General features: G+C 35.5%; 1 long non-coding RNA gene across 1 annotated transcript in view; it reads left to right on the forward strand.

Annotated features, from left to right (window-relative positions):
• The window catches only part of LOC122677855, a 75,007-nt gene extending 61,363 nt beyond the window's left edge, over positions 1-13,644 (forward strand). Inside the window, exons 3-5 of the long non-coding RNA XR_006335939.1 lie at positions 9,081-9,561; positions 10,555-10,773; positions 12,028-13,644. This is a non-coding gene — a long non-coding RNA (uncharacterized LOC122677855). The remainder of the gene's footprint in view (positions 1-9,080; positions 9,562-10,554; positions 10,774-12,027) is intronic.
• The last annotated feature ends 231 nt before the right edge of the window (positions 13,645-13,875 follow it).

The following is a 13,875-nucleotide window of genomic DNA, read 5'->3' on the forward strand; positions in this document are numbered from 1 at the left end:
TCCAATGAACACCCAGGACTGATCTCCTTTAGGATGGACTTGGATCTCCTTGCAGTCCAAGGGACTCTCAAGAGTCTTCTCCAACACCACAGTTCAAAAGCATCAATTCTTTGGCGCTCAGCTTTCTTCACAGTTGAACTCTCACATCCATACATGACCACTGGAAAAACCATAGCCTTGACTAGATGGACCTTTGTTGACAAAGTAATGTCTCTGCTTTTAAATATGCTATCCAAGTTGGTCATAACTTTCCTTCCAAGGAGTAAGAGTCTTTTAATTTCATGGCTGCAGTCACCATCTGCAGTGATTTTTGGAGCCCAGAAAAACAAAGTCTGACACTGTTTCCACTGTTTCCCCATCTATTTGCCAGGAAGTGATGGGACCAGATGCCATGATCTTAGTTCTCTGAATGTTGAGCTTTAAGCCAACTTTTTCACTCTCCTCTTTCCCTTTCATCAAGAGGCTTTTCAGTTCCTCTTCACTTTCTGCCGTAAGGGTGGTGTCATCTGCATATATGAGGTTATTGATATTTCTCCCGGCAATCTTGATTCCAGCTTGTGTTTCATCTAGCCCAGCATTTCTCGTGATATACTCTGCATATAAGTTAAATAAGCAGGGTGACAATATACAGCCTTGACGTACTCCTTTTCCTATTTGGAACCAGTCTGTTGTTCCATGTCCAGTTCTAACTGTTGCTTCCTCACCTGAATATAGGTTTTTCAAGAGGCAGGTCAGGTGGTCTGGTATTCCCATTTTAATAAGAATTTTCCACAGTTTATTGTGATCCACACTGATCACTTTAATGTTGAGCTATTTACTTTTTATTGATTGGCTCTTTTTGTATTCTGGAAATCATTCCTTTGTCTTTTATTCATATATACACATATTTGCTCAACTTGTGGTTTCCGTTTTTATTCTCTTTATGCTGCTGTTGCTGCTGCTGCTAAGTCACTTCAGTCATGTCTGACTCTGTGCGACCCCATAGAGGGCAGCCCACCAGGCTCCCCCGTCCCTGGGGTTCTCCAGGCAAGAACACTGGAGCGGGGTGCCATCCTTCTCCACTCTTTATGCTAACTTTTGATGAACTATTATAAATCTTAATGAAGAGAAATTTATTGGCCTTTACCCTTATAATCTTTCCTTTTGAGGGTCTAGTTTAAGAAAGACTTTCCTATGCCAAGGTCATAAAAATGTTCTTCTAAACATACTTCCAAAAGCTTTTATGTTTTCTTTCCACATTTAAGCCATTAGGCCACAAAGAATTGTGTAAGTTATGAGCTTGGATTTTTGCATATCTATAATCATTTAGTCCCATACTAATTTACTGAATTGTCTGTACTTTCCCCACTGGATTGCATGGCCAGTTTTTCACACATCAAATTTCACATAAATTTGTGTCTCTATCTGGGCTGTCTTATTCAATCCACTTTCCCTTCTGTCAGTTTCTGACCAATGTCATAACATTTTCATTACTTTGTTTCTAATGTGTCTTGATATATGATAATGCTAATCATTCCAGCTTATTTAGGAACATATTTGATGATTTCTATTCTCTTATTTTCTGCTGTAGATTTCAGAATCACATTACTTATACCATCTACATATGATGGGTGGAAAAAAAGCAACAGCTTTGAAAATCTGTTTGGCCTTTCACTGAATCTATAGATCAAATTGGGGAGGATAGATGTCTTCATGAAATTTAGTCTTCTTATCCTTGAACATAGTATACCTATAATTTTTTTTTGGTTTTCATTAATATCCCCTTGAATAAATATAAAATTTTGTTCCATAAAGTTCTTGCATGTATTTTGTTAGATTTATTCCTCCATCCCTTGTATTTAGTGATGTTATTATAACTCATATTCTTCAAATTTTTTATATTTTTAAATTATTACTGATATAAAGAAACATAAGTTAGCTCATTTATATCTAGCATTTTAGTAAAACATCTTATTAATTTAATAATTTGTGAACAGTTTTCTGGGAATATTCTTTTAGAGCTTTGCATACTGATATGTTCTCAGTTTGCATGGTTGTATTGTATTATACTCTTTTCTTTTCTAATCCTTGTCTTTTTTTGTCTTACTGCTGTGATGCAACATGTGTGCATGCTAAGCTGCTTCAGTCATGTCCAACTCTTTGCAACCTGTAGCCTGCCAGACTCCTCTGTCCATGGGTTTTCCCAGACAAGAATACTAGAGGGGGTTGCCATGCCCTCCTCCAGGGGATCTTCCCAACCCAGGGATGGAACCCATGTCTCTTACATCTGTACTATCAGGCAGGTTCTTTACCACTAGTGCCACCTGGGAAGCAGTAATAAGAGCCTTAAATACAATGATAAGTAAAAGTGTTAATAGTTACCATTTTTTCAGATAACTGATTTTAAACAAAGCATTTTTAAGTTTTACTATTAAGTATCAGAATTGTGATAGGATTTTTCTGCAGATGCCCTGTATCATTTTAAGAAAAATCCTTTCTCTCTTTATATTGTTTAAGACTATTTTTTTCATAAATGAAATTTGAAAATTATATAAAGTTCCTGCATCTTGAGAAAATTTTGGTTTCTTTTCTTTAATCTGCTAAACTTGATAAAGTATGTGTTAATGGAATTTTTTAATGGCAACTCACATTTCTGTGATAAGCATGCAATGGATTTGATATATTTTTCTTTTTATACATGATGGGATTCCATTTGTTAGTGTTGCTTGGGGATTTTTGCATCTATGCATATATGTGAGAAAGACTAATGATTTGCCTTGTTCTGTCCTCTGGTGTTTTCAGTTTGCAGGAAGAATCTCACAAAATGACTTGGGGCATGTATTTTCTTCTACTGTCTGCCAAATTTTTATACAGAAATTACATGTTCTTTAAAAGTTCAGTAAAAGTATTTTCAAAATTACTTGAAATGTAGTATTTTCTTGGTGGGGAGTTTTCAACCTCTATTTTAATTTCTTTAATAGTTGAAGGACTATATATGTCCCTTTTTTTTGTCCTTGACTCAGATTTGGTTGTATTTTCCTAGAAATATATGTCTTTCATGGATGTTCTCAAATTTATTGCCAGAGAGTGGTTCATGCTATATTTTAATTCTTTTAAATATCAACAACTTTTGGTAGTGACCCCTTTTACTTATAAATGTTGAAAAATTTTACAATTATCTAGTCAATCTTGTCTGAGTTATATAAATTTCATTAATCTTTTTGAAAGCAAATAGTTTACATTGATTTTCCTCTGTCTTCTATTTCATTAATTTCTGCTTTATCTATCTTTTTTACTATTTCATTTTCTTAGGGTGAGTTCTGTACTTGTTTAAAACTCCAAAACTTGATTTATTGCTCATTAATTTTGAACATTCTGTTTTTATAATGTTACCATTTTTAAGGCTATAATTTTCCTTTAGGAGCACTTTAGCTACATTTCTCAAGTTTTGACATCTACTACATTTAGTGTTTTTATTACTATTGTATACTAATTTCTAATTTCTATGATGATTTATTCATTAACTCACTATTTAAAAGTATTTTGAATTTTGTTGAGATTTGCATAATGGTCTAGTGGGTGGTAAATTTCAAAATCAACTGTTAGATGTTTATGTTTAATACAAATATTTTAGATAAAGTTTACTATGTGTGATTTTCAAATCTATATTCTCAGTTATTTTTGTCTGTTTAACCTAGGAACTGCTGAAGAAGTTGTGTTACAATATCACCAAATTAAAGTATATTTATCAGTTTCTTCATGCAGTTCTTCCCACTTTTTATTTATAAATTTTTGAGGCAGCGTTAACAGCAACAAGGGTCTTCCCCAGTGACTCAGCAATAAAGAATCCAGTTGCAATGCAGGAGCTGCAGGAGACGTGGGTTTCCCTAGATCAGGGAGATTCCCTAGAGGAGGCCACAGCAACTCACTCCAATATTCTTGCCTGGAGAATACCAAGGACGGAGGAGCCTGGTGGGCTACAATCCATAGGGTCGCAAAAAGTAGGACATGATTGAAGCAGTTTAGCATGCATTCAATAGCAATAAACATATTTACAACTTTTTAATCTTCCAAATATAAATATTTTTGAAATATTAATTATGCAATGAACCTTTTCAATACATAGTAATTCTTTTAATATTGAAGTCTATTTTAATATTAGAATTATTTTGTTATTACAATTTACAATCCATTTTGTTTAGTATTTTTTCTTGTTTGTCATTCTATTTTAAACATTTTTTAGTTTTGTATTTTGGATTTTTCTTTGTAGGTATCATATGGTTTTTTTAAATCATATGGATTTTTTAAAAAAACGCCATCATCCAATATTTGTCTTTAATTTAACTGGAATGCTTAGTTCATTTCAGTGTATTATGGCCCTCAGTGTATTCAGATGAATTACTCTATTTTATTTTGTACTATTTTGTTCATTTTCATGTTTCATCAACTTTCATCTGGGGAAATACCTTGAGACCTAGTTTCAAGGGGCTTTCCTCTATAAAGGATATTTGTTATTTCTAATTTGGAACTTCCAAATCAGAATATCTCTTAAAATAATTTCTGGATTTGAATTTTTTGGCCAAAACAGGTAGTATGAATATGTATGAGCTATAAACTTGGGTGAGGGTTGGCTTATGAATTAAATTTTTTTCTCTAACCAGACATAAATTTTTCTGCTATTCCTCTGTAAGACAAGTTTTCTTCTTCTTCACCCATTCTCTAAGAGTGAAGACCTTTGTGATCTTGGCTTTATGTGATATTGTCCTATGAGATTCTCTAAGTTAAGCATTCTTTAATATTTGCCTCCTGTCTTTGCCCCTCAAATTCATCAAGACTGAACAGATCCCCCCAGAATACCAGTTGCTTCTCAGTTATTTCAGCTTTGCTTGTTTTTATTTTGGGCTTTACGGCCTTTACTACTCTAGATTCTTGCTCTCATGTTTGGTCCCTGACAATTTCTCTACCTTCTTACTTACTCAGTTAAACATTTTTAAAATTTAATATGTATTTATATCAAACTTTTACAGCAGGATACTTGTTTAGGTTATCTTGTCTCTCACATTACCAAATCTGGGAGTTCTTTCCCTTTTCTTAAACATTTATGTTGTATACGCATTTTGAAAAGATATAGAGTTCATCAAATCATAAAATTAGTTCTAATTCATGACAGAACTATGTGAGGGGGTAGTAGATATGGGAGAGTTCATGCATTGTGAGATTAAAAAGAATCTGTTGTGTGTTTGTTAGACTGAGTACATACAGTGTTAGAAGAGGCTGCTGCTGCTGCTGCTAAGTCGCTTCAGTTGTGTCCAACTCTGTGCAACCCCATAGACGGCAGCCCACCAGGCTCCCCCATCCCTGGGATTCTCCAGGCAAGAACACTGGAGTGGGTTCCCATCTCCTTCTCCAATGCATGCAAGTGAAAAGTAAAAGTGAAGTAGCTCAGTCATGTCCGACTCTTCGAGACCCCATGGACTGCAGCCTACCAGGCTCCTCCATCCATGGGATTTTCCAGGCAAGAGTACTGGAGTGGGGTGCCATTGCCTCCTCTGGTTAGAAGAGGCAAACACTAGTTAACCTGGGAAATGAAGGTAGAAGCCAGATGTTCACCCATGTATTCATCCAGTGAGCAGACAGGCATTCTGCACTTGCTCTAGATCAGAAACAGTGCTGCATGCTAAGAGGAAAGCTGAGAATAAGACAGATAGGATCCTTGCCCTCACAGAGCTTACTGTCTGAAAGTAAGCTGAAAGCAGATACAACTAAAGGGGTCAGAATGAAGAAAAGCCAAAGTGTAAACAAGAGTTGCTGTAAACCAACAGGAAGGCCATAAGCTACAGGAGCAGAGGCTGGTCAAATAAAAGACAGTTGAGGAAATAACTTAAGAAAAACCAGTCTTGCACATAGCAGGCATTCAATAATAGGCCTAAATTCTTCAGAGGCAAATAAGACCTCTTAAAGAGACTGTGATATCTAGATAATGATGAGCATTTAGGAAAATGCCTTAGCCAATTCTTTAGAGTTTTTAAATATCTGTTAATGATTTTTGCATCTGTTGTGTATTCCAAATTACAGTAGATAAATTATTATGAAATAGCAATGAATGAACTAGAACTAAGATCCCAGGCGTCACTTTTGTTTTAGGTAGACAAGAAGTCTTGCATTGAACTTGGATTTTAAATAGATGTTACACATCTCTGATCATTGGTCACTTTTTGGATGTCAGAGATGTCCTTTTTTCACATTTTATGCTGCCAGAGCTGTAATCCAATAACAATTTTCCCAGTAAGTAAGTGTTTCTCACATGCCACTAGGGAGCAATTGCTTTGCTACACTGCACTTAAAAGGAGTTTAAACTAAAAAGACACAAATTTCACTTTTTTCTCTACTGTGGTCGTGAATATGCTAAAAAAAATAATATTTTAAATTATTGAATTTGCACTCCTATGAGACATCAACATAATTGTGTAGAGGGCACCTTTAATTTTTTTATATGCTTGTTTATTAATAAAGAAGAACTTTCTATTCATATACCAAAAGAACGGTCCAGTGGAACAAAACAATAAATGCAACAAAACCTCTAGTTCATTAAATTGGAATGCTGGGATTGAATTACTAATTTATGTTGTTTTTAATTTCATGTAATAAATTATACTGTTTTAAAATATAGGAGGAAACTGTTCCCTTGGAGTCTGCTTACCTCCAACTCTGACTAGGAAAGTTTTATTTGTCCCTGGGGAACTGGGAAGTAAGGGGATTCACTGAAAAATTGCAGTTTCACAGGAGCATACCATGAAACATTCATAGACATATTCCGGCATTACAGGAGGCTTAATAAACACAGCCAGTCACTTCAAACTACACATGGCACTTCCAAGGCTTTTGAAAGGCATTTTCCTGAAGGAAAAGGTGGACTTTGGAAATCTGGTTTTGGGAATGTCACAGATATATATACCAGAAAACACATCCTGAGTTGAGGATAGTGAACAGCTGACTCGGGATCAGTACTTTGCAAAGAAGGGAAGGGGGCAGGACTGAGAAGCTGGACTCTAATGTAGTCTCAGATAAGGCCTCAGCCAAGCTCCTGGGAACTCTGGAACTGGACTGACCATCAGAGTTGGACGAGACAACCACCCTGTTACCTTTGGGTGGACAAGTCATGATATGCAGGTTGACGCTGGGAATGAGCATGGAATGGAGTGGGGTAAATCTCTGCATAGCAAGGCCACCTATGAGGGTTGTCTGCTGGCAATGCTCACAGCACTCACAGAAGGAGGGAAAGTACATCTTTCACTCCTAAAGATAGATTGAGAGATCTTCATCTGCAAGTCTCACATAGATCTGCATCATAGGACTGATCCATTATTAGAAAGAATTTAAACAAAATTGGACACATTTGTCCAAAATTAATGAAGGATAAATATCTGATTTGAGAAATTTTAGTCAGTTAAACTTCCATCCTAAAGAAGATCAGCCCTGAGTGTTCATTGAAAGGACTGATGTTGAAGCTGAAACTCCAAAACTTTGGCCACCTGATGCGAAGAACTAACTCATTTAAAAAGACCCTGATGCTGGGAAAGATTGAAGGTGGGAGAAGGGGATGACAGAGGATGAGATGGTTGGATGGCATCACCAACTAAATGGACATGAGTTTGGGTAAACTCTGGGAGTTGGTGATGGACAGGGAGGCCTGGCATGCTGCAGTCCATGGGATTGCAAAGAGTCAGACATGACTGAGCGATTGAACTGAACTGAACTGAAACATTATCTTGGCTCTATTAGCCACCATGCCTTTAGTAGTACTTATTATGTGCAGACATGTTACCAGAAGTTGTGGAAACACATGAAAATGGATCCATCAGAGGAGGACCATGAGCACTGAGAACCCACCAGAGTCCAAGCATTTTAGACAGATTTTTTTTTTTATCCAATTCTTGCAAACTCTGTGTGTAGTATAATTCTGATGAGAAAACTAAGAATTTATGAGTCTTAAAAAATTTGTCCAAGGCCATATAGTAAGTAGATGGTAGAGCAAAAATGTAGTCTGTTTTGCTTGAGCCCAAGTATTCAATCATATTACAAAGAAGGAAGGTAAGCAGGGAGAGGAGGGAAGCATGAAGGAGAGAAAGAAGAAAGGAGGAAGGGAGGGAAGGAGGGAAAGAAGAAGGTGATTATTCACTTGAATAAAGAGAGAATTGAGAATCACATCTGGAAATTCACATTTATATATCTTGTATTATTAAAAATTTTTGGATGGAAAAAAAGAAAAAGAAATTTAGGCCATTCCAATTTCAGAATATTTCAATATGAATGCTAAAATGTGCTTCTTCAACTAGAGGATATTTGGTAACAATCTTGAGAGAGAAACCAAAAAAATTTAATATTTTCAATCCTTTGTAATATCTGTACTGCTGTGATCTTACGTTTGTTATCTTAATTCTTCTGGAGTTTCCCTAACAAAAAACAGATTTTTTTTAAGATATTTTATTTTTTTGACTTTTTTTGCTTTGTCATGCAAATCAACTCTCCCACAATTTTGTAACTTTTCAATTATAAAACTATTATATACTTATAGAAATTGTAGAAACTATGAAAATATGTAAAGAATAAAATTCACCTCAAATCCTCTTACAAAAAGATTTATAAGCATTTCTCCATCTTCTCCTTCATTTTTTTCTTTATAACAAAATTAAGCTATATGCTCAGTTTTACCTTACACTTTTTCCTCCACAAAGCAAATATAAAAATTTCCCCAAGTCATTAAAAATGCCTCAAAATAGAATTTTCAGTTGGAGTGAGGTATTAAATTATATGAGCACATCTTATTCCACCTAATTCCTTTGTCCTTGGACATTTAGGCTCCATTTTTTTCAATGAATTGCAACTAAAATATAAATTAACATTGAGTCAATAATAGCCAGGAAGTGCCTCATATTTGGAATGATGACTTTAGTTATACCAGCCCTCTCTATTTGAACTATAACTATAATTTCCTTAAGGAAATTATGAGATTCACTTGGTATCCCTTAGAAGAAGAAAACTTGTCCACATTTATTTTTATTCATTCGTCACATATTAATAATTGCTCTTCTGTGGTTTAGGTCTAAAAACTGTATAGGCCTTCAGAAAGAGGCCTTCTGAGAGCATATGGTTTTCTGTGACAAGCAGTCATGAACATAATACTGGTGGAAAGCTTTGAGCTCAAAGCTGTTAGAATTCAGGTAATTAATATTATAGAATTTCTGGAAAGAGAGATCTTTTTTAATGGGGTACTATAGAAGGCCCTAAGGTCATTAGAATATTCTAGAATAACTTGTTTGTCATTTATTTATGTGTGCTTATATGTCTGTGGAGGGGCTTCCCTATTTGCTCAATGGTAAGAACCCACCTGCCAAAGGAGGAGACACAGTTTTGATTCCTGGATCGGGAAGATCATCTGGAGAAGGAAATGTAAACACACTCCAGTGTTCTTGGCTGGGAAATTCCATGAACAGAAGAACCTGGCAGGCTATAATCCATGGGATTGCAAAGAGTCGGACACAATTGAGTAACTAAACAAAATGTACGTAGAGATGCTAAAAGGTAAAATATTATTTTTTTGTTCAAAGTTCTTAATTATTCAATTTAAAAGCCACACTTAATTAGTAGTCATAGTCATTCAAAAATAATGTTCAGAAAATAAATTTTATTTCTCAAAGATCATCAGAAAAGTAAATTGTAAAAGCATTTGTGACTTGAAGATATCTATAAGAACAGGTACAAGATATATAATGGTCTATAATATTAAAGTTTATTTCTCTATGATTTGTAATTTCTGAGAAAAATGGTTAGGTTTTAAAAATTGCGTGATGATTCAAACTTCTCCATTAAGCTGTAAAGGAAATATTTCTCCAAAAAGAAAAATCATATTCTCTTATTACTGCAAATGTTTGTAGTTGACTTGCATTCACTGAAGCATATGTAGCTTACTTTGGAGGTGCCCTTTATCTGTCTTTATCTCTGGTGGGAGCTCCCTTTTTTTTGTTTGCCTTAGTTCAATTCAGTCGTTCAGTCTTGTCTGACTCTTTGCAATCCCATGGACTGTAGCACACCAGGCCTCCCTGTCCATCACCAACTCCCGGAGTTTACTCAAACTCATGTCCATTGAGTCGGTGATGCCATGCAACCCTCTCATCCTCTATTGTCCCCTTCTCCTCCCACCTTCAATCTTTCCCAGCATCAGGGTCTTTTCAAATGAGTCAGTTCTTGTTTGCCTTAAATCCCAATTTATTGTAAGTTTGCAGAGTTAGAAGGAAGTGTGGGTTCCTGGACAATCCTCCTCCAGGCATGCCTGGGTTTTATTTTTGGAGGTCATGCTCCTGGAACATGCTAATTTGCTCTCATGTTATGGCTATTTCTTTAAAAAGCCACCCATTTCCTTCCTTAGAGAAAGAAATGGCAACCCACTCCAGTATTCTTGCCTGGGCAGTTCCACAGATGGAGAAGCCTGGCAGACTACAGTCCATGGGGTCACAAAGAGCAGGACACAACTGAGTGACTAACCCCCATGCTACATAATATACAATTCCTTTTCAGGGTGATAGTATAACACCATGGACCTTGAATATTTCTGAAATTTCAGAGAGTTCTGAGTCTGATTGCCACTGTCAACTCATTGTCCAAGCTGTTTTCAAGGATTACCTTCTCATGCCCTATTGGCTAGGAGACTCTTAAAGACTGTTTCCATGAAACAACACATCTAAATGCAAAGAAGATATGAATTATCAAATCTGAATCAGATCTTTAAATGATACAGTATGTAATACTCATTATCTTTTTTCTCTGTTATTTTCATCTTCTGCTTACATGTGGAAAAGCAGGATGGATGCTAATGTGTTTTATATTTATCTTTCTGGTATGCATAATTTTGAAAGTAGTCTTCTTACTAAAAATGAATTCTTCTAATAGGATCCTATGGTTCTGTCCTGAGCTGTTTCCTGGGGTAAATTGGGAGGTTGGGATTGACATATACACATTACTGTATATAAAGTTGTTCACTGAAAAGGACCTCCTGTATAGCACAGAGAATTATACTCAATACTCTGTAATGGCCTATATGGGAAAAGAATCTATGATGAAGAATCCAAGATGAAGAGTCATATCTCTGAGGTAAGGGACACAGCTGTTCTTCTTGCCATGATTCTTCAAAGATGAGTGCCATTAATGTAAAACATATGTCTTATAATCCATGAGTTCACATGTGAAAAGCATTGTCCTCTGAGTAAGAAATTGGTGGTAGGTCCAGGATAGCTCATATGTAGTAGCAAATGAGCATTGTTTCTGTCTTAGTACCCAGGGCCATCCTTAGACAGATAGCCAGTCACAGTCAGTTGCAGCCACTTTTTTATGATTTATTTATTTAAAATTTTATTGGAGGCTTTCTAGGTGGAGCTAGTAGTAAAAAATCCAACTGCCAATGCAAGAGACGTGGGTTTAATCCCTGGGTCAGGAAGATGCCCTGGAGAAGGAAATGGCAACCCACTCCAGTATTCCTGCCTAGAGAATCCCACGGACAGAGAAGCCTGGGCAGGCTACAGTCCATGGGGTTGCAAAGACATGACTGGAGAGACTTAGCACACACCAGGACACAGTTGATTTACAATGTTAGTTTTAGGTGTACAGCAAAGTGAATAAGTTATGCATGTACATATATCCATTCTTTTTTAGATTCTTTTCCATGTAGGCCATTACAGAGTATTGAGTAGAGTTCTCTGTGATATACAGGAGGTCCTTTTTAGTGAGCAACTTTATACATAGAAATGTGTATATATCAATCCCAATCTCCCAATTTACCCTGGGACACAGCCCAGGACAGAGCTACAGAAGTGGCTGTGTTCTCTTGTACCAATGAACATATTTTATGATTGTTCTATCCTTTACCTCCATTTCTTTCCTACAACCATATTTCCACCAAATACTGTCTTAGTTTTACTATTTTTTTTTTTTTATACTTTTCCAATTGGGTGTTATCCACAGCTGAGAGTTAAGGAGTGTAATTGCTCTGACCAGGTCTCATCAGAACTCTGAATAGATTCATTCTTATCCACTTGTGGCATCCAAGAGATTTTTGTGCACCTGGGAGACACAGCTTACAGCCCATGGCAGAGGATCTACACAGCCTGGGTAGGCGGCAGGGCGATGGGGGGAGGCAGCCATCTTTCCACAGCAAAGTCCTGGTTTTCTGCACAAGGAACTGTTCCTGCACTGGACTTTCAGAAGTAAAAATAGTTATTTACAGATGAGATATTTGTAGTAATTACTCCTAAGCATGAGAATTTCCTCATAGGTAGTTAATCATATTTAATGTTTATTAAAATTATGGAGAAATACATGGAATTTTCAAAATACATGGTGGTCATTTTAGTCATTTACATATACGTGACACAATACAATCAAAATATTTGTAGGAAAAATGTATTTAAATCTGATTCTGACAGGAGGAAATGCTGTTGGTTTAGTGTTTCCTGGGATGAAAGGTTTTTTTTTTTTTTTTCAGATTTTGCTTTCAAACTTGTAACTCACCTCTGTATACCCACTGTTCTACTCACAAAAGTGGAAATATCTTTACCTGAAGAGGTTTTGAGTAGGTTAAATAAAATAACAGGTTATTGCAGGTTTATAGAAAAACATAGTATGCCCCCCACCTCTTACATTTGATTTAAACCTGGATTCTGCTTCCTTTGATTAATTGATTGCATTTGTACCAGGATAAAACAATGCCATTTATTCTGGTATGAGCCCTGATTTTCCCTCCTATGAAAAGTGAATGGGTTAGCCACTGTCCCAAATACCAGAGAAGTTAACACAGATATACTTTTAGAGGAAATTGGAAATGAAATGTTACTGAAAGGGCTAAGTTCTCTTTCAGGATGTAGTGGTGGGTTCCACAAAATTTATGATTTGAAAATCTAAGGAGATGCTCAATTATAATTACATAAAACACATTATTTTTGATAAAAGCACTCTGAAATCTGCAGTTTTCTTCATTGGCATGCTTCCCTACGCTGTGCTGTACTGAACATGTGCAGTACTATTCTGAGTTTTCCGGAAGTGAAACAACTTTATGGAAATCATATGCAAAATGTTTCTCAAGTTTTTTTGCAGTTTACTTTTTTATGAGTCTGTTAAAAATTTAAGAGAAGCCTTGTTGACATTTTATATGCTTATTTTTCTTTCAAAGGAAAATTGGAGGATTTTAAAATTTTCATATCTATGAGGATAAAAGTTGAAATAACATCATAATTCTTATCTTGTTCAATTTGATATTTGGTTGTTTTATTTTTTTATGAGTTTTATTCATCTTGTAACCAGTCTTGTATGTCTTATAAAAAGAGGTTTATTTTAGTTTTTTGGTTTTGAGGAATTTGCCTAGAGCTAAAGTATCTAGGCAGAAAACCTGTTCAAAAGATCTAAATTCTTAAAATGCTACCTCTAAAAAATGTTAATAAATAAATATTTTAAATATTGTCATTTCAATATTTTAAGTACCTCAGCAAATGATTTTGGTAGAACTTTGTCCTCTGAGAAAACTAAAGAAAAGAACATATTGTTGTCTTGAATATATCTGAATGTCACAATCACATTGTTTCCCTCCAGTGTGTTTATGAATTTTTTTTAATAAAAGGATGTGGCTACAGCCATTTATTAGTTTCTATAATGTTTAATTCATCCAAGTGAACACTAAGATTTTTATAGTTTACTGTCCAAGTACTTCTTTGGCCATCAAAATCCCTTTGTGATCTAATAGAGAAATGTTATGACATTTGTAGGTACAACAATTCATTAGGCTTAACACAACTATTAGGTCTTTAATTAAATATTGACTCGAACCTCCAGGTTCTACTTCAGGTGAAAAAG

This window comes from Cervus elaphus, chromosome 20 (genome assembly GCF_910594005.1).
Source record: "Cervus elaphus chromosome 20, mCerEla1.1, whole genome shotgun sequence".
Taxonomy (NCBI): domain Eukaryota; kingdom Metazoa; phylum Chordata; class Mammalia; order Artiodactyla; family Cervidae; genus Cervus; species Cervus elaphus.